At 42.2% G+C, this 23879-nt stretch overlaps 1 protein-coding gene across 8 annotated transcripts in view; it reads left to right on the top strand.

The window, feature by feature from the left end:
- Window positions 1-6138: 6138 nt before the first annotated feature.
- The window catches only part of nrcama (neuronal cell adhesion molecule a), a 77664-nt gene continuing 59923 nt past the window's right edge, over window positions 6139-23879 (top strand). For all 8 annotated transcript variants that reach the window (XM_085386176.1, XM_085386182.1, XM_085386179.1 and 5 more), the window contains exon 1: window positions 6139-6350. The gene's annotated coding sequence lies outside the window, so the exon portion shown is untranslated. The remainder of the gene's footprint in view (window positions 6351-23879) is intronic.

The raw sequence follows: 23879 nt of genomic DNA, 5'->3' as shown, positions 1-23879 counted from the left end.
CAAAAGACATGTCAATGAAGAATGCCAAGTGTCGTCTTATGATGAATTGCTTTTCTTTTTCCAGTTGCGCGCATTAGGTTTTTGCTTTGTTGTTTTGATCTCATTGATTGTCACTTGAAATTCCACGGGATCATTCCTCCCAGTCATGCTGCCGTTACCCCATCAACATAAACGGCATGCCACTAAAAGCTGCACCTGCAAACACTCAAAAGCTACAGATATCAGAGTAGTGCAAGTATTTCCCTGCATTGATGTCTCACTCCTGCATTCAGTGTGTCAACATCACAGTTTGACATGCGGATTGATGGACCTTTTATTTTTTTTCTCTCTTCAGTACCAGCTTGAGATTGACCGTGGCCTCAGCCAAACGTCAGATCCTGATTTACGATCGTGCTGCCTACTCTCGTCCTTGCTCTAGAGTGATTTTTTTCATTAAGTGAACACTGATAACGGGGTGAGAGATCCTGCAGGGGTGTGTACAGCTACCAGTGTGGCTGAAAGTGTCTGTGATAAACATGGCTCAAAATACTCTTCGAGTCAGGAATTCCCTGACTGTTTCAAAGTAAAAGTTCCACCCTTTTCGATATATTAACATGATTGATAGAGCGCTGACTTTTTGTTTTTATGTTATTTGTCCAAAATTTGATAGATGGCAGAGAATTCACTCTTCACTACTGTGGAATACACTCACAGCCCACTTTGTTTGGCATACCGGTTCAACAGCTTGCTAACACAAATAACTAACAGCCAATCACATGGCAGGATCTCAGTACAGTTAGGTTGCATGCTAAAATGTTTGAACTGAGCATTTACCCCTTAGTACCAACTGGCATTATTTAAACACCACAGCCTACCTGTGTATTTTCTAACCGTGTCCACCCCTTAATGACTACAGTGTAATCAATCTTCTGATGGCTGCTTCCAGGAGGATAACACACCTTGTGACAAATCTCAAATCATCTCAAACCGGTTTCTTCAACAGGAAAATGAGTTTACTGTACTCAAATGAACTCCACAGTCACCTGGTCTGAATCCAGTAGAGCACCTTTGTACAGCAGCACTGTGTGCAGGAAATCTGCAGCAACTGTGTGATGCTGTCATGTCAATATGCACCACAATCTCAGAGGAATATTTCCAGCCCCAGTTTGTATAATTAAGGCGCTTTTGAAGGCAAATAAGGGTCCAATGAGTTCCTGGTAAACTGGCCAGTGAGTTTGTATAAGAAGTAAAACTTTCATGCTGAAGGTGCTGCAATTTATATCTCAAGGTTTAAGACAGAGAGTGGGTCAGGGTTGGCTGCATTTCTACGTTTTCTGTTTATGTAGCAAATTAAAAATGTTGAAATAATTGCTGTTGCTCTTTGCTGTTCTTACATATGTTTATTTACAGATAGATAGATGGGGAGATAGAGATGGAGATATAGAGACTTGGGTGTCTTTGACAAGGGTGGTCAAGAGAGACAAATGAGGTGAATGTGACATTAACACTCACACGCAATTTTCATTCTGTTCTCTTCGGTGTTAAAGGCCAAAATGCCAGGGTAGAGTGAAGTCCGCCAAGCACTGTTTACATGAAGCATCTATATAAATAGTTCATACCACCGCACTATAGCAAGAGCTGTCTGTCTCTATGCCTCCTGTTCCTGGTGTTCCCTAGCAACTGCTTTGGTTCCCATTGACAATCTTCTCAATGTATGTGTGCCCACGTTTGCTTAAAATTGCCTCAGATTTTGGCAAAAATGTGTTACACAGCAGACCTGCTTTATTTCACTGCTATAGAAAGTCATTTGGAACTTAATAAATGTGTCTCTTTGTTTTTTGCTCAGTGTTTGAAGCATGTGCCAAGTTTCTCCTCTTGTTTTCAAGTTCACGCTCTTGGCTTATGTGATTATCAGATCAACGTCTGCCAGGATCTGCCATCTTCTTATACAAACAAAAGTGTAGCATGTGACCAGATGTTGTTACAAGGTGACTGACTTCTCTTTTATCGTGGCTCTACTCTGTATTGAGATTCACAGCCGCCACCCCCTAAATGCGAGATTGCAATCTCTCAGTCTAAAGTAGTTCCAATTGTGTGAGTGCACCCACGGGAAAAGGGGTTACAGGTTTCGAATTCCCTCATATGAATATGAATAAGGAAGAAAGGAGAAAAAAAATGGCCCAGCACTCACTCAGTTTTTTTAAGTGTATTTCCTTCTCACGATTCCCTGGGTTGACGCAGTCCGAGTACTCTGAACAAGTTCATATTCATGCTATCCCAAATTACATATGAACTGAACTGAAAAATCCAATATGAAATATTATTTAAATCTTTGTCAGTATATATGGGAGAGGTAAGGAAAGAAGTACAATAGTGAGTATATGCAGCTATTTGTAAAGCACTGTGGAGGCTCTATCATGGTTTGGGGCTGCATTTCAGCCAGTAGTGCTTGGGATCTTGCTAATACAGGCCCAGTATTGCAGATACCAATACCAGCACTGATATGTTTAACTTATGCAGGGCTGAGCAGTCTGAAAAATACTTATGAGATGAATAATCACCAATTTTCACATTCTGAACACATTTTAATGGCCACTATATCACTGTGATATTTTTTTTACTTTCCACTATAATGAGTTAACACAACAAAACAAACAAACATGTATTTCAAAACTGGGTTTTTCAGAGTATCATATAAATGTGCCTGGAATGTAAAGAAGCCTGTCTCCAAACCACTTTAGATCAATTTCTGTTATTAAAGGTATATTTTTTCATTTCCAAAGAAATAATTTATGCAACACAATTCAGTGGGCTACATACTGAACCTAAAGGAAAGAAACAAAGTATCGATCCAATACCAATACCAGCATTAGTATCGATACTATCAATATTTGCCCACCTCTAGCTCATACTGATGAGTGAGAAGAAGACTCTAGCTGCTTCTCTTCAGTGTAAACATTAACAGTGTGGAAATATATATCTGGTGAATGTTAAACATACACTGTCTTGCCATAATATATCCTGTCCTGTATAAACTGTTTTTAAATCATACAGTGGCACAGAGAAGCTCTGGTGTAGACCCCACTCCAAGTCCGACATATTTTGGCCTTAAAAGATGCTTGGTGATAGGAATACGATGGCTTTCCAGGACACAGAGAAAGCCTCTGATGCATGAAAATATGTTAAAGTACTGCTGCAGGAGTGTTTTTCCACTTAGTGGTGTGTCTGCCAGTAATGTCGCACTCTTAAAAAAATTAAATAAATAAATAATCTTGTCTCGCCATGTCTTTCACTGAGCGAAAACTGAGTTTGCACAGTGCCATTGCTCTCTGCAGGTCTCTGTCAGCCAGTTAATATGGAGACACACCTGCGCACACACACACACACAAACATCCTACTTGCCCTGTGGAAATGTCAGACATCAGTGCCTGTGCCCACCGTTTCAACGTCTGCACGTCTTTAAAAGGATAATATCAGTCACACCCATGAGCTGGTGCACAACATTCTCTCTGAGGTTTGAACGTACACGTACAGACACAGCAGCATATTTTTCATCTCACATTAAGTTGTGTTTGTTTTGGTGGTGGCCTTCCCTCAGGCCTTGTCACCATTACTGCACGTTACAGCACTCTGCACAGTGGTGAAGGCTAATGTCCCTCGGCCCAGATGAGTGTTACTTCATGCACATATCGTGGACAAACTGTACGTATATCCTTTTTCCCCCTAAACAGTGTTGATGATCTGAGCCTGCCCTGTGGGAAGCTACATATGATTAAGCCACAGCTGCAAACTCCAAGCTCACTGTTTTTCTTTTTGCTGACATATAATGGTGAAAATACACTTCTCAGAATAATTAAAGGAACACTCTAAAAACATCAGATCTTTATGGGAGAAAAACCTCATGCTGGATATTATACTGATATGGACTGGATAATATGTTGGGAACAAAAAGGATGCTACAACATTTGATAGAAATTAAAATGATCAACGTATAGAGGGCTTAATTAAAAGAGACTCCAACCATCAAATTGCAAAGTTGCATTGCAGCAACTCAAAATGGTATTCAGTAGTTTGTTTGGCAATAGATGGTGTCCCAAGGAATCCCCGATCCCAGATATGAACCAGGGCATCACTGAGTTTCTGGTCAGATTGAGGTGCATACTATTGCCACGGCTTCTCCAGACTCTTTCATGTCTGGACATGCTAATTCTGGTATTCTATGGCAAAACACACGGTGCTGGGTAGTGAGCACAGCGTCCTAGAGTAGCGGTCCCCGAGTTGAGGCTCAGGTGTGAAATGTATAGTTTTCAGGGTTTTTATCTTTTTTTAAAAAAATAGTTTTTATTGTTAAATGGGTTTCCCTGGGTCTTTTCCCATTTGTTATGAATAAATCTTCTTTTTTGGTACTGGTACAGCTTTTATTTTGTTGTATTTACCCGCCACACCTTAAAGGCCTTGAAAATATCGTTGGACATAAACCGGTCTGTGGCGCAAAAAGGTTGGGGGCTGCTGTCCTAGAGGACGTCGGGCCCCCAAGCCACCCTCAGGAAGTCTGTTTTTGATTCTGACACTGACTCTAGACCAGGGGTGGACAACTCCAGGCCTCAAGGGCCGGTGTCCTGCAGGTTTTAGATCTCACCCTGGGTCAACCCACCTGAATCAAATGATTAGTTCATTACCAGGCCTCTGGAGAACTTCAAGATATGCTGAGGAGGTAATTTAGCCATTTAAATCAGCTGTGTTTGATCAAGGATATATCTAAAACCTGCAGGACACCGGGCCTTGAGGCCTGGAGTTGCCCACCCCTACTCTAGACAAATGCAAAGCTGGTGAAAAAAATAAAAGTGGCATCCACCTGTAGCCTAAAGCTATTTCTGTTATAGGAGTTGTGTCATTGTTGCTCCTTTTTCAGTAACAGCAAAGCAACTGAAACTGATTAGCACCCCCCTGCTACTTAACTGTTCACTTCATTATACCATAAGTTTAACTGCTTACTCTGATTGAAAAGTGTTCCTTTTTTTTAGTAGTGTATGTAGTGATGGTGAGTGAGAGAGAGATAGTGAGTCTGTAGATTACTGGTGTTGATGGCTGCAGTCTATAGAAGACATACTTCCTGTGTCCCTGACATGACACGACCTGAGTTATGTGGGATAGGTGAGGAGTGTTCACGCATACAGCTGTCATGTGAGAAGAAGGATCTGCAGTTTAAAATATGTAGTGGGATGGCGGGCCAGTAATGAAAATGTAATGTGCAGTGGAGTGTTTGACACCAGCAAGGCCTTGTTCATATCTGTATAGGCCATCTGTCCAGTCCAGGCACGTGACATTGGGAAACATCTATTAGCAGCACACTGTGTTAATTTTATACTGAATGGAGACTTTTGAAGGTGCCAGTGAAAAACACTGGCAGCAAAGCCAACGTAAGTGCCAATGACTAAACTGCTCAATGTCTCAACATCTAAATCTTGCAAATGTAAGGTCTTTAAAAACAAGAGCCAAAACTATAAAGCAAACAAAGCTTAATGATGATTTACTAAAGTAATGGTTTCAACGTTTTAGAAATAAAGCCTTTACATCCCGGCAGGACTGTTTGTTTCACGCACCTTCGCCCGCAGGCCCCTCTGCTGCGCTCATTAAAGAGGGGTCGCTGTAGTTGGGTGGTTTTTTTGTTGTTGTTTTTGTTGTTGTTTTTGTTTTTTTTAATCTGCGTCACATTGGTAACGACTGAAAACATTAAAGCAAAGGAGTCTCACTCTGGTTTAAAAGAAAATAGTCTTCTTTTTGTGAGGTTTTAGATTACTACTAGTTTATATTAGACTAAAATCAATAGATTAATAATATTAGTTAAGTACCTGACAGAGTATTTACCTGCCTTAGAAATATAATCATATAGGGAGTCTGTGTTACCTTATTTGACAGAAATCTTAGCTTTTACTGTTGTTTCTCCATTACGATGAAAACATGCTGATGAGCTTCTTTTCCTGCTGGGGTAAATGGCATAAAAGTTTTCATGGCATGTAGGCCTTGTTTATACAATGTTTAAAGCACAAAGTCAAATGTTGGGCTAAAGCTTGGTCCCTTTTTTGTGAGAGGAGTGCGTCATCTTCTCTGAGCGTAGACGATCTCTGTCGCTGCTGGTTTTGACAGCGGTAGGGGAGCTGCTGGGGAGAGCGGAGGACCCGTGTGGACCACAGCTTGCTGTAGCAGCGGCTGAGAGGGGGGGGGGGCGGACACGCACCAGCCGGACACAGACTCTGAAACACACACACCTACCCACAGCACACACGCGCGCCTCTCTCAGCCTTTTCAGCAGCATCAACACACATTTCACTGACGGGGTGGAGGAAACAACAGTCGGGTTGTAGAAAACGGTGAGTGTTTCTCATCTCTTTTGGTTCTTTAAAGATGGAGTGGGGGTGTGTGAAGGAGGGGGGTGTCTTTATTCTTTCATCCCCCCCCACGACATAAGGGTTAGGGTAATGGTGCAGCGAGTGTGTCAAGTCTTGTCATCTGCCGCGATGTCCCTGTGATGCTGGCTGGTCCAGGATGCCCAGGTTTGCGGTAACACAGCAATATGGACGCCCGGTATTATTTTGGATGCCGCCGAGTATGAGGCAGACGTTGCAGTGCGTGCACTAGCCGCACTGCATCTTGAGGAGCAGTAGCATCAAAGCCACAGGAGGGGAGGGAAAGCGGTTTGTCGGTGGGCCCTGGCGTTGAATGAAGCTGCTGGTGCAGCAGGGTCGGTGCTGCCGGCCGGTGCGGGCAGGCCCGTGAAAGCGCTGAGCGGATTACTTGATGTCTGCTGGTGATGCTGCCAGCTGTAGCTCAGCTCCCCCCTCCATCCTCCCGGTGTCATTTCAAGTGTTTTGACTTAAAGGGAAGCTTAAGCCGCCCTTGATTTCATATCAGAGATTTTGAGATGTAGGGTAAGAGCTCGACTGATTATAGTCGATAAAACGAAACCATTATACATGAGTTTGGAGGACAAAGGCACAGAGACGAGGACAGCCTTTAATATTTTTCAAGATTTGCTTGAAATATACATCAGCAGTCATATTAAACCCAATCTTATTATTATTACTACATCAGCTAAAAAAATGTTGTTCACCTTGCCATATAATTGTAATAGTAGCATTTAGCAGTCCTTTGTCATTAATGATTAGTGAATATTACTGAGCAAATGTTGGCCATGTTCTAATGAACTTGTGAGTTGGAAGTTTGTTAAAGTGTAGACAGTTTAAGACAAAATGCTGTAAAATGTAGAAATCTATGATTCTCAGTGAGTGCACCTGAATACTGCAAAATGTGCATTTAGAAATAAAGAATACTGCAGTCACCGAAGGATTAGACAGCACTCCAACATCAGTAGGAATGTGAGCGTTTCTGCCATTCATCTAGACGTATTACAATGGTTATGTGAGTGCTTTGTGTGTTTGCACTTTGTTAGAATGGTGTGATGCAGTGTTAAGGGTTAATTAGCGATGGGCCATGATGGTGTAGATGCTGTAGTGATCATCTGCATGGAAGGAAATGTGCAATACAGCATCGAGTTGTGACAAAGCTGATGTCCTGCCGCAGTCCAAGAAAGACAAGAAACTGAGTTTAGGGCACACTGGGGACGACGTGTGATTTTACTGTGGGGATTATGGTGGGCATACTAAAAAAATAGTATAATGCATCCAAACAGCTGTCAGTATTATACATTAAAGCGTAGAATCAATACAGAACATTTCTGCTGTTGTATAGATGTAGGCAGGATGAAAAGTAAATAATTGTTTAAATTCTACTAGTTCTGACTGTAATTTAACAGACAAGTTGCTTACAGTGTGGGATTGCAGATGTGAATGTGCTGGAAACTGTTCTGAAGCTACAGTGTGGTCTGTGTCTGTGGATGAGATGAAGGTGGAGCTGAATAAACAGAACGTATTTGCTATAACAGCACAAGTGTGGGAGAAAAGTTGATATAGCATAGTATCGCAGTATTTTGCATGACGGTGTATCGATACAGGAACACCAAATAGCAGTATTTTTTAAAATAAATTTGATTTCTCTGTGAATATTATGAACAAGAGGGCTCATCTCATGCACCGCTATCCTGGGATAATGTTAGTTGAGCAAATTTACTTTAAATCTGCTCAGCCGAAAAACCGTCCCACTGCTGCCTCCTAATTCAGAGCAAGCTAATAGTTCAGTCACAAGTACCAGTTTTGGTTGTAATTGCACAGGTTGCTTGATAGGAGGCAACATTTCTGCAAACAGATGCAGTTTGACATAATTGTAACAGTTAAATGTGAATATCTGTCTATGTAGATATGATAGACAGAAATGTAGATAAGAAATATATGTAGATAGAAAATATGGGATTTTTTGACAATTTATCACAGTTAATTGTTGTATTATCAGGAAGAAATTGCATGAAATTGCTAACGTGATCCCATTCGATTGCAGACTGATATCTGATTGATATCAGATATCACCAAATGTTGATATTTTATTAAATAAAATATCATATCATATCATGAATGAACTATTGTGATAGTGTTCTGTTGTGGGATTTCCACCGCTACATAATATAGACTCAAATGTAAATGCAATGTAATGTAAATGACTGCAACCCTGATTTGCTTATTCATTGTGATTTCAAGGAACTGAGCCCAGTGTCCCTGTTATGCAGTGAAAAACAAACAAACAAGCACTGCTCTTTGCGTAGTGTTTAATTAAATGCATACATGCTTGTTCTATATGCTGCAGAAAGTCACCAGTGACTTCCACGCCTGGCTGCAAAACAGTCCATGAGTGGGTAGAATCTTTTTGGAGGCAATAAGAATGGCACTGTGTGTCACTGCAGAATTTAAAGTGTGAGTTTTGTGGGGGGTTTTCCTTGGGGTACTAACATTTACAGCGTGATTCAATATGACTTGATGCCGTGCGCCCACTCTGACCCAGGGGCACCACCAAGGGGGGGCCAAGGGGGGCACTGGCCACACCCAAAATTTGCTAGCGCCCCCTGGCATGACTATCCAAAGATGGTAATAATTTTAGTAAACATGAGCACAAGCGAGAGGAAGACAGCCTACAATGAGTTGAAACATTAACTTGTTATTTATTACTACATATGCAGTTTTTGTCATTCGTATTGTGTCACTTTGTACATCCCTCACGATCTTCTGTTTTTGGTGTGCCACCCCAATATTTTTGTAGCCTCCATATGGTCACCCCTATGAAAAAATTCTGAAAAAATTGACCCTGCATAGGAAAGTACTTTAGAGCACAGAAAATATTTGCAGGTTTAATAATTGTTGCAGTGAACAGGAAGCCTATAATTGTGCTGTGCGAGGCGGCACCAGAATGCTAATATCAACCTGCTAACCTACATTTCGAAAGCTCCAGTCAGCATTTAACTCTCTGTTCTTTTATAATCTCCAGGAAAACACAGCGAGAGCTAAGACTGCAAGAAAACATATCTAACTTTAACTGCCTTTAAGGTTTTAATTTCTTCTAAAACGTACGTGACGAAGCTCTCTGCAGTTATACGATCTCCTGCCAAAGCCAGCCCATGTTAGGCCACTGAAAAAAATACACAGCACAGGTGAGAATTAATAGAGAAAAAAAAAAAGATTGTACACAGTTGTAACTGACAGGTACCGAATTATATTAAAGCTTTTCACTGAAAACATTTTGACAAGTAACAGCAAGGAAAAGCACAGGTTTGAAAAATGAAATGAAAAGTCTGAACTACATCAAGACACTTGAATATAACAGTACCGCTATTACATATCACCTCAGCTTTTATATGACGAGTCAACAATTCCTTCAGGTCCTTTTCTCTTTATTTAAAAATGTTACCTAAAATAATCTTCTCTTTTAAAAGTAGCGAACACCGGGTTTGTTTAAATGTTCTTGCAGCTGTAAATAGTGTTATAATAGTACCGGTAGTACTATAATTGTTATCCCATGGCATGGCAGGTGTTGCATGTTGGCACTGTGGGCATGACTGCTGTTGGTGAGCTTTTCCCCCATGAGACATCAGACGACATACCTCCAGTCTCCTGTGAAAACTCCCCGGCCTGTCAGAGCAGTGCCAGCACTGAGCCATTACTCATGGCAGATGCACTGTCACCATCACTCTCCTGCTCTCCCATTTATCCACAGCCCATTAGACGAGAAGTCAGGCGATGGAGCTCGAAGTTTTGGTTTCGGTGTATTCTCATTCTAACCGCTGTCGACTTAAATGATCGAACGATCTATAAACCAGAGACAGGTATGATGTTGTTTTCAGACTGATTGGGGATCAGGGTTCAGGTCAGCTTCCTTATATAAGACCAAGGATTTAAATTAGTTTCATTCTCTGAAAAGGTTTTCTTTTCCATAGTATAGCTGTGATTAGAGCTTGAGGTTATTACAGTGGAAAATAACCTCAAGGAAGAATTACAAGCATAATTAGGTCAACTTTTAAAACCAGAAAAATTAATGAAGAAAGAATATATGCGCATGAAGCGAATGGCCACTTTGTTAGATACACCTGTTCAACTGCTCATTAACTAAATTATCCAAACAGGAAATCACACAGCGGCAGCTTAGTATATTTAGGTATGTAGACATGATAAATGTGACCTGTTGAAGTTCAAATTGGGATTCAGAATGGGGAAGAAAGGTCACTTAATTGACTTTGACAGTAGCATAGGTGTTGGTGGCAGACTGGCTGTTCTGAGTATTGCAGAAACTGCTTATTTACTGCGATTTCCCCCACACAGTCAACTCTATGGTTTACAAAGAATGGTCAGAAAAAGAGAAAAAAATGCATGAATGCACCTCATGTTAAACCTTGAAGCAGGTGGGCTATAGCAGCAGAAGACCACAACTAGTACCACTCAAGTCAGCTAAGAAGCTGAATCTGAGGCCATGGTTTGCACAGCCTCACACACACAGCCTACCCGAGTGTTGTTGCTGACCATGTTCATTCTATCTGAAGCCTTCAACCATCTTCTGATGGCGACTTCCAGCAGGATAGCACACCATGTCACAAAGCTCAAATCATCGCAAAATGGTGCCCTGAAAATGAAATCAACTCACTGCACTCAAATGGCCTCGACACTCACCAGATATGAATCCAATAGAGCACCTTTGGAGAGATGGAGGAGATGCATACTGTGGATGTGCAGCCAACAAATCTGCTGCGCCTGTGGGATGTTGTCATGTCAGTATGGACCAAAATGTGCGAGGAATGTTTCCAGCACCTTGTTGAATTTGTGCAATTAAGAATTAATATTGAAGGCAAACGAGATCCAACCTGTAAAGCAAAGTGCAACTAATAGTAATGATGAATTAATATAGTACATTTAATTTAATTTTTTTTTACTTTGCCATTTTTTAGGTTAATGTGATTTAATTAGTGACAAAATAATATGTTAGCATTATTAATACATTTGCAATTTTTTTCATAAACTTAATAGAATCCCATTGAAAACAATTACATTTACCGTGTCCTAATTTCAAATGTCTTTGAATTCCTGTTCTTGTTCTAACAGATCAAATTATTCCATGTAAAAATAAAGAAACACATTGTAAAAATTACATTTTATAATCATAAACTTTGAAAAATAAACTTCTCTGTTGATTAGTTGTTAAATTCAACTGGAAAAACATACAAGTATCCTACTTTAACTATTATGAGGCTCCCATAGGAGAGCTTGTACATTATTACCTCCAGTATGTATTTGATATGTCATTTTTCTTTCAGAATTGGTGTTTAATATATTGAAATTGAAACAACAAGGAAACATTGCTTCTTTTGTTAAATTCGTCTACAGAGATTGTTTTTTTTCTTGCCAGTACTATATAAGAACAATAAAGTATTCAGGTGCACATACTAATGAAGTCACAACAGGAGCATCTTGGGGTTTTGTCTTCATACCAGATTTACTCATTCGTGCTGTGGAAGCTGCAGCCGAATGAACACAATTAGCATCATAGTACATCATAGATCCTTCGGTACTCTGTGGGTTAATAGCACCCTGCGGCGATGGTGGGGTGGGGGAACATAAACATCACCCCTCATCTTTGCTGTACCGCTTGGCTCATGGCTGAATGTGTCTGGGTGGCTGTTTTCATTAACGAATTGGAACACATGAAAATTAGCATCAGTGGTTGAAGATTGATGAATTAGAGAATGGGGACAAGTTAAAGCCAGGGCGGGAGGGTGACACGTAGCTTCTGCTGGAAGGTCTCTGATAGAGCAGATGCTAGTGTTCTCCTCTCCTTTTTTTATACAAGACAGATGGTTTTGTAATTGAGTGTGTGTGTGTGTGTGTGTGTGTGTGTGTGTGTGTTTTCCATTTTTGGAATATGATGTTGTTTCGGGAAGATGGAAGAGACCCAGTTTTGCTCAGTGAGGGGCTTTGAGGACTACAGCAAATAAGCTGTATTGTGTCAAGCAGATCTGATTTTCTGCAAGACTAAATTCAAGTATTTGATGTCTTTGCTAACATAAACACCAAGCTAGAGCTTAAATTAAAAACTGAATCTCCAGCTAAGGCAGGGCGATATCTCGATTCGCCTTGATATCTTCGATTGTGTCTTGTTTTGTGATCAACTCAATAAGTTGCATCGTTCCAACTGTCGTAGGGTAGACAGTGAGCTAGAACCAGATTTTCATTTAAACAAGTCAGTCCTTCAAGCTAGACATATGAAAATGGTGTCTATTTGCAGCTACCAGTAGGCACCCCCCTCCTAAACCTACTTGACCCCTTTGAAAATGAGATGTTATATCTCAAGAGGCTTAATGCATTTTTAACTGCTCAGCAGACTGCATTCAGTGATAAACATTCAGGTTATGAAGGAGACATCTCATGGTTTTCTTAAAGAACTTCTAAATCTCCAGTGTTGAATGCCATGGATAAGCTGCTCATGCAGGTTTGAAGCATGTTCTTTATGTTGTACAAAAATTGTATTTTAAACCAAACTGTGATATTTTTCCAACTTTAATCAAGTGGTTTTAATTCAGAAAAAAACGACGATCTAACAGCGAGTTAGATCAAAATACAAAATACTAAAGTCCAAAAGACAAGTCTTGAACTTATGTACAGCTTTGAGAGTTGGTTAATTTACTCCTTTTCCACATATGCAGTCTAATTTTATGAACTTTGTTGCCATAGAAAAACAATGGCTAACTTTTGATTACCTGAGAGAATGAAACCAGGTCTTATTATGCAGAGACAGCCACCTACTGGCACTATGAGACTGATAATACTAGATAACGTCTATTCACTGGGCTGACAACATCCAAACCAAGTGGCAGGGACTGTGTACTGAGTTACACACAGAAAACAATATTGTCCTAACTGATTTATGGGCAGGCTGATATTATTGGCTAATATTAAATATTTGCCAATTTGTTGGTGTTTTTTAATGTAAATAATTTAATGTAAAGAAGAGCAAGGAGAAACACCATTCAACCATGTTATAAGGGTGGATGTTGCATACTTTGTCCACAAGACAATACATGTTTGGAATGTCACAAAGACAACAACCAGTAAATCCAAGCAGAGTCAGGCAAAGCATATATCTCTATCTCTATATATATCAGATTTTTTACATCACCAATTATCAGTATTGGTATCGTTCATAAAAAACCTAAATTGATATCGCTCTGCAAAAAAACCACAGCTACAGTGCAGAGAGCTTAGAAATCCTTTTGTGGAATTTGAAAAAAAAAAGTTAAAAATATTTATTAATTGAATTATGAAAGGAAATGAAAGGTAAGGAAAGAGAAATGGGAAGGCACAATGCTGGAGAATAGAGTGAAGGAACACAACAAGACTAAGATTAATAAAAGGATGCATGGCATAGCAATCTTGAACTCCTGGCTCACATGTATACACACATATTGAATCCTGCATGTGTCCACTAATATAGTAACACAACAATCAAGGCTAAATGATAATCAATAATGACTGTAACTATCTGCCCCTCAATATTATTTCAGGCCCTTTTGAATAGAAAGCAATCAGTAAGTGTGACCCTGCTTGTAGACTGCAGGTGAGTTGCTTGTGGGGATCAGGTGGGCAACAGATGGTAGAGTGGGTGAGAGCAGATGAGTTGCCAGACTGGTGGTAGATGTCACTTGCTGAGTGTAAAAAAAAAAAAAAAAAAGTCCAACATGTATTTCTGAAGGGCTGATTTGATTTCATATACTGAGACATATGCACAGTTTGTTTAGATATGATTATCTTCACAACATAGCAGATGTCTCCAGATCTCTTAAAACCACATAGATTTCCACTTCTGACAAACTGCAAATTCTTCCAGTTCCTCTTATCCCTGAAGTTTTTAAAATATACTGTTAAGGAAACAAAGGAAGCATGCTCAAATCCCGGTGGTGTGATTTTAATTCATTGTATAGGCAGCTTAAAAATAAAATTACCCCCAGGCAGCCGAATCTTTGTCACAGCTCTAAAATGATTAGTAAGGATTTAAGTCAAAGAAGCCATTAAAGAACCTCTTTTATCGCACCAGACATCCAATTGGTTCAAGGCACCAGCATCACATGACAATTGTGAACCAACCAGCCTTAACAATGACTATTAAGGCTGTATTTATAGGGTATAATTGAATCTGGCAGCTTTTCACTACATATGCAGCTGCAAATAACTGCATCATCACTTTATATACAGTGGGGCAAAAAGTATTTAGTCAGCCACCGATTGTGCAAGTTCCCCCACTTAAAATGATGACAGAGGTCAGTAATTTGCACCAGAGGTACACTTCAACTGTGAGAGACAGAATTTGAAAAAAAAATCCATGAATCCACATGGTAGGATTTGTAAAGAATTTATTCGTAAATTAGGGTGGAAAATAAGTATTTGGTCACCTCAAACAAGGAAAATCTCTGGCTCTCACAGACCTGTAACGTCTTCTGTAAGAAGCTTTTCTGTCCCCCACTCGTTACCTGTATGAATGGCACCTGTTTGAACTCATCATCTGTATAAAAGACACCTGTCCACAGCCTCAAACAGTCAGACTCCAAACTCCGCCATGGCCAAGACCAAAGAGCTTTCGAAGGACACCAGGAAAAGTATTGTAGACCTGCACCAGACTGGGAAGAGTGAATCTACAATAGGCAAGCAGCTTGGTGTGAAAAAATCAACTGTGGGAGCAATCATCAGAAAATGGAAGACATACAAGACCACTGATAATCTCCCTCGATCTGGGGCTCCACGCAAGATCTCATCCCGTGGGGTCAAAATGATCATGAGAACGGTGAGCAAAGATCCCAGAACCACACGGGGGGACCTGGTGAATGACCTGCAGAGAGCTGGGACCAAAGTAACAAAGGTCACCATCAGTAACACACTACAACGGCAGGGAATCAAATCCCTCAGTGCCAGACGTGTTCTGCTGCTGAAGCCAGTGCATGTCCAGGCCCGTCTGAAGTTTGCCAGAGAGCACATGGATGATACAGCAGAGGATTGGGAGAATGTCATGTGGTCAGATGAAACCAAAGTAGAACTTTTTGGTATAAACTCAACTCGTCGTGTTTGGAGGAAGAAGAATACTGAGTTGCATCCCAAGAACACCATACCTACTGTGAAGCATGGGGGTGGAAACATCATGCTATGGGGCTGTTTTTCTGCCAAGGGGACAGGACGACTGATCCGTGTTAAGGACAGAATGAATGGGGCCGTGTATCGTGAGATTTTAAGCCAAAACCTCCTTCCATCAGTGAGAACTTTGAAGATGAAACGAGGCTGGGTCTTCCAACATGACAATGATCCAAAACACACCGCCCGGGCAACAAAGGAGTGGCTCCGTAAGAAGCATTTGAAAGTCCTGGAGTGGCCTAGCCAGTCTCCAGACCTCAACCCCATAGAAAATCTGTGGCGGGAGTTGAAAGTCCGTGTTGCTCGGCGACAGCCCCAAAACATCACTGCTCTCGAGAAGATCTGCATGGAGGAATGGGCCAAAATACCAGCTACTGTGTGTGCAAACCTGGTAAAGACCTATAGTAAACGTTTGACCTCTGTTATTGCCAACAAAGGTTATGTTACAAAGTATTGAGTTGTATTTTTGTTATTGACCAAATACTTATTTTCCACCCTGATTTACGAATAAATCCTTTACAAATCCTACCATGTGGATTCATGGATTTTTTTTTTCACATTCTGTCTCTCACAGTTGAAGTGTACCTCTGGTGCAAATTACTGACCTCTGTCATCATTTTAGGTGGGGGAACTTGCACAATCGGTGGCTGACTAAATACTTTTTTGCCCCACTGTAGGAGTGGAGGAATTTTATCCTAAAGTTTTCATACTTGATTTGCAGAGTGTGTAATTATGCATTGCTTTTTAAGCCCGTTCACTGACCTGAATCAGACAGTGCTCTTACCACACCTACACCAGCCCGAGTAGCCTACACCTGCATGGAAGACTGGAGTCGTTTCCTCAGGAGAAAGTGAGCCCGGTCCCAGTTGCTCGTGGGGGTTACTCTGAAATGAGCGTCTGCTAATCGTCAGTATAGGAGTGGTAGAAGTGCTTCGGTTCAATGGAGCCCACATATGTCCTCAACCTTGCTTGTCTGACCTCGGAGAAAGTCTCTTCTGAGCACTCCCTCAGTAAGAGTCCTCGGCTTGCACTCAAAGAATGGCTTTGTGGAGAAAAATAAACTGTGCAGTGAGCAGATGAGCAGGATCGAGAAGACAAGCGGTTCTCAGGGTGGAAAAGCTATCCATCAGCAGACTGATAAACCTATTAAAGACCCTCAAGTTTGTCGGCCTTGATGATAAGAGATAAAAAGAAAGGCATCTGTCATGTTAATATATATGTATGTATATATATATATATATATATATCCATAGGTCCCTCATCCTATTCATGTAGCCCCTTCCGCCGGGGTTACTTGCATAGTAGCATTCCAACAACGCCCTGTTTTCGTCTCTTGCCCACCGATGCCTTCTTGTTCCAGTAGCCCACTTTTCGTCAGGGTGCCCTGGTTCCTCAACACCTGACGCGGACCTTGTTGATCCGGGCGACGTCCGAGCCGGCATGCCTTCATATTTATTTGTCTCGCTCATGTCTGCGGTAGGCTCGCTTAGCATAGGGGGTCTAGCCTTAGGACCCTTACTGGATACAGACGCCCCAGGCAGGAATCGAACTTGCGATCCTCTGTTCCAAAGGCGTGTAGTCTAACCACTACGCTATCCAGCTCAATGGGGATGTGGCGTACAACACTAGAGGCCAACTCCAAGCCCATAGCACAAGTCACCATCAAGTGCGGGATCTACCAAGGAGATGCTCTGTCCCCACTGCTGTTCTGCATAGGCCTGAACCCCCTCAGTGAGATCATTAACAAGACTGGCTACGGATACCGACTACAGAACGGAGCAGTTGTCAGCCACCTCCTGTACATGGATGACATCAAGCTGTATGCCAAGAGTGAACGAGACATCGATTCACTGATCCACACTACCAGGCTATACAGCAATGACATTGGAATGTCGTTCGGACTGGAGAAGTGTAGTCGGATGGTAACAAAGAGAGGGAAGGTAGTCAGAACTGAGGGGATTGAACTACCAGAAGGCAACATTGCAGACATAGAGGACAGTTACAAGTACTTGGGGATCCCACAGGCGAATGGGAACCATGAAGAGGCCGCTAGAAAAGCTGCAACCACCAAGTACCTGCAGAGGGTCAGGCAAGTCCTGAGGAGTCAGCTGAATGGTAAGAACAAGATCCGGGCCATCAACACGTACGCCCTGCCCGTGATCAGGTACCCTGCTGGGGTAATAGGCTGGCCAAAGGAGGAGATAGAAGCCACTGACATAAAGACAAGAAAGCTCCTTACCATGCATGGAGGGTTTCACCCCAAATCCAGCACCCTGAGGCTGTACGCTAAGCGGAAGGAAGGGGGCCGGGGACTGGTGAGTGTCAGCACCACAGTCCAGGATGAGACAACGAACATCCAAGAATACATTAGGAAGATGGCCCCAACTGACCGAGTGCTCAGTGAATACCTCAGGCAGCAGAAACCCAAGAAAGAGGAGGGAGACGAGGAACCATCATGGAAGGACAGGCCCCTGCACGGTATGTACCACCGGCAGATAGAGGAGGTGGCTGATATCCAGAAATCCTACCAGTGGCTGGACAAAGCTGGACTGAAAGACAGCACAGAGGCACTAATCATGGCAGCACAAGAACAAGCTCTGAGCACAAGATCCATAGAGGCTGGGGTCTATCACACCAGGCAAGACCCCAGGTGCAGGCTGTGTAAAGATGCCCCAGAGACAATCCAGCACATAACAGCAGGGTGCAAGATGCTAGCAGGCAAGGCATACATGGAACGCCATAACCAAGTGGCCGGCATAGTGTACAGGAACATCTGTGCCGAGTATAACCTGGAAGTCCCGAGGTCAAAATGGGAGATGCCCCCAAGGCTGATGGAGAATGACCGAGCTAAGATCCTGTGGGACTTCCAGATACAGACGGACAAAATGGTGGTGGCTAACCAACCGGACATAGTGGTGGTAGACAAACAGAAGAAGATGGCCGTAGTGATCGATGTAGCGGTTCCGAATGACAGCAATATCAGGAAGAAGGAACACGAGAAGCTGGAGAAATACCAAGGGCTCAGAGAAGAGCTCGAGAGGATGTGGAGGGTGAAGGTAACGGTGGTCCCCGTGGTAATCGGAGCACTAGGTGCGGTGACTCCCAAGCTAGGCGAGTGGCTCCAGCAGATCCCAGGAACAACATCGGAGATCTCTGTCCAGAAGAGCGCAGTCCTGGGAACAGCTAAGATACTGCGCAGGACCCTCAAGCTCCCAGGCCTCTGGTAGAGGACCCGAGCTTGAAGGATAAACCGCCCGCAGGGGCGTGCTGGGTGTTAAAGTTTATATATCTTTGAATACTTGTTTATTCAAACTTTAATTTTGTTTGAACCGGATGAGTTATATGCTCAGATGCTTAAACTGCACTATGGAGAGACTGGAAATCCCCATGCTGTTTGAACCAACACAGATCTTCCATTGTCACCACAATAACACATATAAGGTACCAAGTTGCATTTAATCTGCTAATGCAAAATTACATACTCTATTACAATTGCTAGAAAAATTACAACAAATATACAATTTTACCTAAAAATATGCTTTTATGATAATGCTTTTTTGTGCACCAATCCATTTAAATGTACTTCCAGCATATTTTTTTTGTTAGCTGACTTGATGAAAACCAGGCTGCAGAGTCTGACTTGCCGGAAAAGAAGAAGTCTTGTCCCTTTTTTCTTACTCAGCATTATTTTTATGCATTTGTGTGACTGCATTTATACGTCAGTAGCATTTCCCATCAGCGAGAAGGCTGCAGACTGTGACTCTAGCTGCTCTGACCTCTCTGTCTCCTTCACCTTCATAGCTGCTGAGCTGGTGTGTTTTGGGACTGCCAGTTACTCTGTACTGTCCTTTCAGTGCCAGGTTGTGTTACTCACCTTGGCTGACAAATGCATCATTGGCTATTGTCATAGCACTTTATCTTATTGGAGCTTCACAGACAGAAGAGAAGAACACTTTAATAGAATATGTCTCTAATGTATTGATTTTATATTTTGCTTTATTCTGCCTTAGTTGCTTCTGATAATGCTCATCTGTTCAGCAAGAAGCAATTTTGTGAATCTCAGTGGCTGATACTGATCAAAGGATTAAACAGATTACAATCAGGCAGTTTCCTACTAAGTGAGCTACTAGATCTTCTGCAGTCTTTTGATCTTTTGTATCTCTCTTCTGTGGGAAAGAGATAACCATGAGGCCTCTGCTGCAGATATAGTCTGCAGATACTCACAGGAAGATTGAGATCAGACAAGCTACCTCCACGTAAGCAAACTGTATGATATGCTAACTATATATACTATAGTATATATCTATAAGCAAACTTCCTGTCCTATAACAAAATAATAGTGTTGGTGGTACTGGAAAGAGCTACAAAAATTAAATGAAAATGAGCTGCTGTACATCCACCTTTACCTGACATATTATACCAAATAAAAGAAGGTGCAACAGATTTATATCAATATAAATTAAATTTGTATATTAAACATGTTAGTGACTTGCACCATATTCCAGTATAATTTTTACTTCATCAGATAACAGGACATCAATCCTTTACTCTTTTCCAATCACTCCCATAATTTTCCTTGAAACTGCTTTGATCGTTTGCTAATACCGAGGCTGCTGGCTTGTGGCTGGCTGTGAACCCTGGGTAGCTTTAGCCTTAGCCACTTTGTGTCTCTTAACTTCTTTAAAATTTTGCTTTTCAGCTGGGTGAAGGTGATTAGGTTTGCTGTTACAAACTCTGTGTCTTCTCTCACAGTGAGGAGCTTCCATGGTAACGACATTTCTCTGTGACTGTGCACTCTGCTAGTTGTATCATTGTACAAGCCTTACGACATCATCACCAGTCTGGGCTAAGAACACTGGAAATCATCTGATTGCGTTCTCTGCTCGGTCTGTCAGTGCATCTCTATGTACCAGAATTTTTTAAGTTGAAAAAATAATAATTTTAATTTAAGTTATGTAAAGCTTTTTTCCTACAGCTGATATACGTCATATATTGTTACATATCTTCCTTTGGTAATTCTCTCAACAGAAGAAAAGTAACGTTATGAATTATGGGATTTGAATGCATCCACATTATTTAAACTATAACTACTTCCATGACTGGAGGGACTGCATACATCTCTGCACTTCTCAGTTTGCCGAGCATTCTTTTCCCCCTTGTGTCCTTCCAAGCGTTTTCCCACCGTATGCACACTGCTGGTATTGACCCACAACCCACTCCATCTCTCCTCCACTTTCAGCTGTGATCTGTGACTCACAAAGCCTATTTAACCTTTATTCACTGGCTGCAGGCTGTTTTTTTTTTTTTACTTGTTTGTTTCTTTGCTTCTAGTTTTTATGGAAATGTTGTAGAATGTGGCTTTTGGCAGAGTCCAAGTGTGTGTGCTGTATATCATGTGGGGCATTTAACCATAAAGACCTTCTTCCCCTTTAAGCTATTAAATGACAGCATAAAAGACCCCAGGTTGTGATAAATGCAAAGGCACAGGAAACCACTGTTGCTTTGTTATATATTATTTCAAGCCAGGCATCCGTTACAGCTATGTGATATACCAGCTGCAAGATAGTCAATCCACAAAAGGACCCTCAATAAGTGGAAGACCAGCTACATTTCTAAAGCCGGTATCATGTACTTTTCCCATGGTAAGCTCGTCTGGGTTCACATTCATATAGGCAGGTAACACAAGCTATCAGGTGACAAGGGAGTGTCCTGTCAGGGTTGGATCACATTAACCGTCACTTTTTCGGTCAACAATGATAGCAGCCACTAGTGCCATATCAGTGGTGTTATTATGGCCTTAATACCATACTCATGGATTTTGTTATATTCCCTTATCCATTTGCCAGTGTTTATAATTTCTTTCAAAGCTGGTTATTTGAAAGAAGGCATGACTAAAAGAGTGTGTACCTTACATTAAGATGTAGCTCATTATGATTAAAAGACAGGATACAACACTCTTTGTGACATCACGCTCCTACCATTGTGGATCCTGTGTTTCATAAATATTGCAGCATTGCCTGTGCTCCTCCATCTTTACCTTTGTCTTTGCCTCTGGGCATAAAAAGTGAGAGAAATGTCTTTTACATAGTGTATATAAAAAAATACACTACACCATATATATATATATATATATATATATAGTCATTAAAATAACCCATACTGATTTCATACTGAGTCTTTATGGAACTCCTCAGTTCATCTGTCTGAAACAAGCCCCCCTTTCCCGCTTCCTTTCAGCCAACTTTCTTTTCATTGGCTGCCTTTCACAAACCAAAGATTTGAACGGCAGGTGGATGGGGCTTCAAATAGGTAGGCCCCTTATCTATGATATCATACAGGGGATAGGTTGGAAAAAATTCTGAAACAGAGCACTTAGAGATGGACAGGATCCCACCTGCGATTGCAAGACCACCAGGCACTCCGTGGGTTATTGTTGGGACCTGCAATTGATATACATGGCGCGGGGGAGAGGGACCAAAAGCAGGGATGCAGAGCTGGCTATCGCGTCCAGCTGTGAAGATAACAACAGAAACCACCATCATGGCTCCATCCAAACATCCCCAATGGCTCAGTGGAGTTACCGTGCTGGACCCTACACAGCCAGGGCTGCATCAAAGACTCGCGTAAGGGAAGAGGTTGTTGGCTCTGTGCTTATGTGCTTCAGGACTGGTGCCATGACAGTAGAATTATAGACAGTCACTGCTCACCAGACCTAAAGGCCTGGTCATTCAATGCAGGCCCTTCTATCTACCTCGCAAGCTGACAGTAGCCATAGTTATCATTATTTACATTCCCCCCCCCCCCCCCCCCCCCCCCCCATGCTAACGTTAACTCAGCACTCAACCACACACCCGGAGGATGTTCATATTGTTGCTGGGGACAAGGTATGTTTTACAGGACACTGGGCCATGTGTACAGTAACAACGAGCAGGTCTACAGAGCAACATGGCTCCCGCCCTAGGACAATCTGAACACCACTCTCTGGTCCTCATCCCTGCCTACACCCCCCTCAGGAAACAAACCCCTCCAAGTACCCAGGTCATTAAAACGTGACCAGATGATGCTCTCCTCCAGCTACAGGACTGTTTTGATCTGACAGACTGGAGACCTTCACTCAGTCTGTACTTTTCTACAGTTAGTGCTGTGTAGATAATATGACAGTGACCAAAACCATCTGGGCTTTTCCTAACCGAAATCCTTGGATGAAGAGTGATGTACAGGCTCTGATTAGAACTCGTAACGCAGCCTTCAGGCGGAGGGACAGTTCTCTGTACAGCACTGCCAGAGCCAACATGAGGCTGGGCATCAAACAGGCCATGGAGGTCATCAGGACGAGGATAGAGGCTTCTTCACAGACAACAACCCCTGTGAGGAGAGCCAACCAGGCCCTCATCTACTACAAATCAACTACAAATGCCAGAGCCCCCCCAACCCCTGACAGCAGCCTCAAACGCAGAGCAGTTAAACACCCTCTTTACTCAACCTGAGTAAAGAGGGTTCTTCTAGAAACATGAGGTCAGGAGGATGGTGAGAGGCTGGGGCTGTGGTTAAAGCCTGCGCAGACCAACTGGCAGGGATCCTCACCAGGCTATTCCACCGTTTCCACCTATATGAATGCCTCCACTATCATTCCCATCACCAAAACGACAGCCTTGATGAGACCTATAGCCCTCATGTCTGTAGTCATGAAGTGTTTTGAGTGGATAGTGTCTCAGCACATCAGAGACGGTCTACTTCCTCTGTGTCCTGAGGAAGAATAACCTGGATCAGAAGCTGTTGCTGGCCTTCTACCGCTCCTCAGTGGAGAGCATGCTCAGGGGTGGTTGGTACTCAGGGCCCACTACTGAGAACAGGAAGGCTGCGCAGAGGGTAATTAACACAGCCCAAAAAAACCATTGGCTGCCCTCTGCCATCCCTGGAGGCTGTCACCAGATCCTCCTGTGCACATTTGACATGAATTTTCATAAGTGCAATTTCCAGTTATATCTAAATAAAAATTATTTTGTGCCTCAGAGAGCAGCTTCTGAGGAGAAGAGGCAGTAGCTCATGCCATGCGTTTTTAGTAGGCTCAGGTTTATGATGATGTAGCCTGTAATGTTCCTGACTTCAACATAGGGGTTTATGCTGCAGACAGCCTAGGAGCTATGACTGTAGCATCCAGGAAATGCAAAAACATGCAAATATTTATCTTATCTCCTTGCTTAGGAGCATTGCTTCTTGGTGAATCAAAGCCAGGCTAAAAGACACTGCACTGAATAATGAATTATTGAGTGCTTTTCCCCTCTTGTCACTTGCACT

The sequence above is a fragment of the Rhamphochromis longiceps genome, linkage group LG17 (assembly GCF_057381845.1).
Source record: "Rhamphochromis longiceps isolate RC_006_pf linkage group LG17, R_longiceps_female_GT1.1, whole genome shotgun sequence".
NCBI lineage: Eukaryota > Metazoa > Chordata > Actinopteri > Cichliformes > Cichlidae > Rhamphochromis > Rhamphochromis longiceps.
The sequence above is the reverse complement of the archived record's forward strand: the minus strand, read 5'-3'. Positions and strand labels throughout refer to the sequence as shown.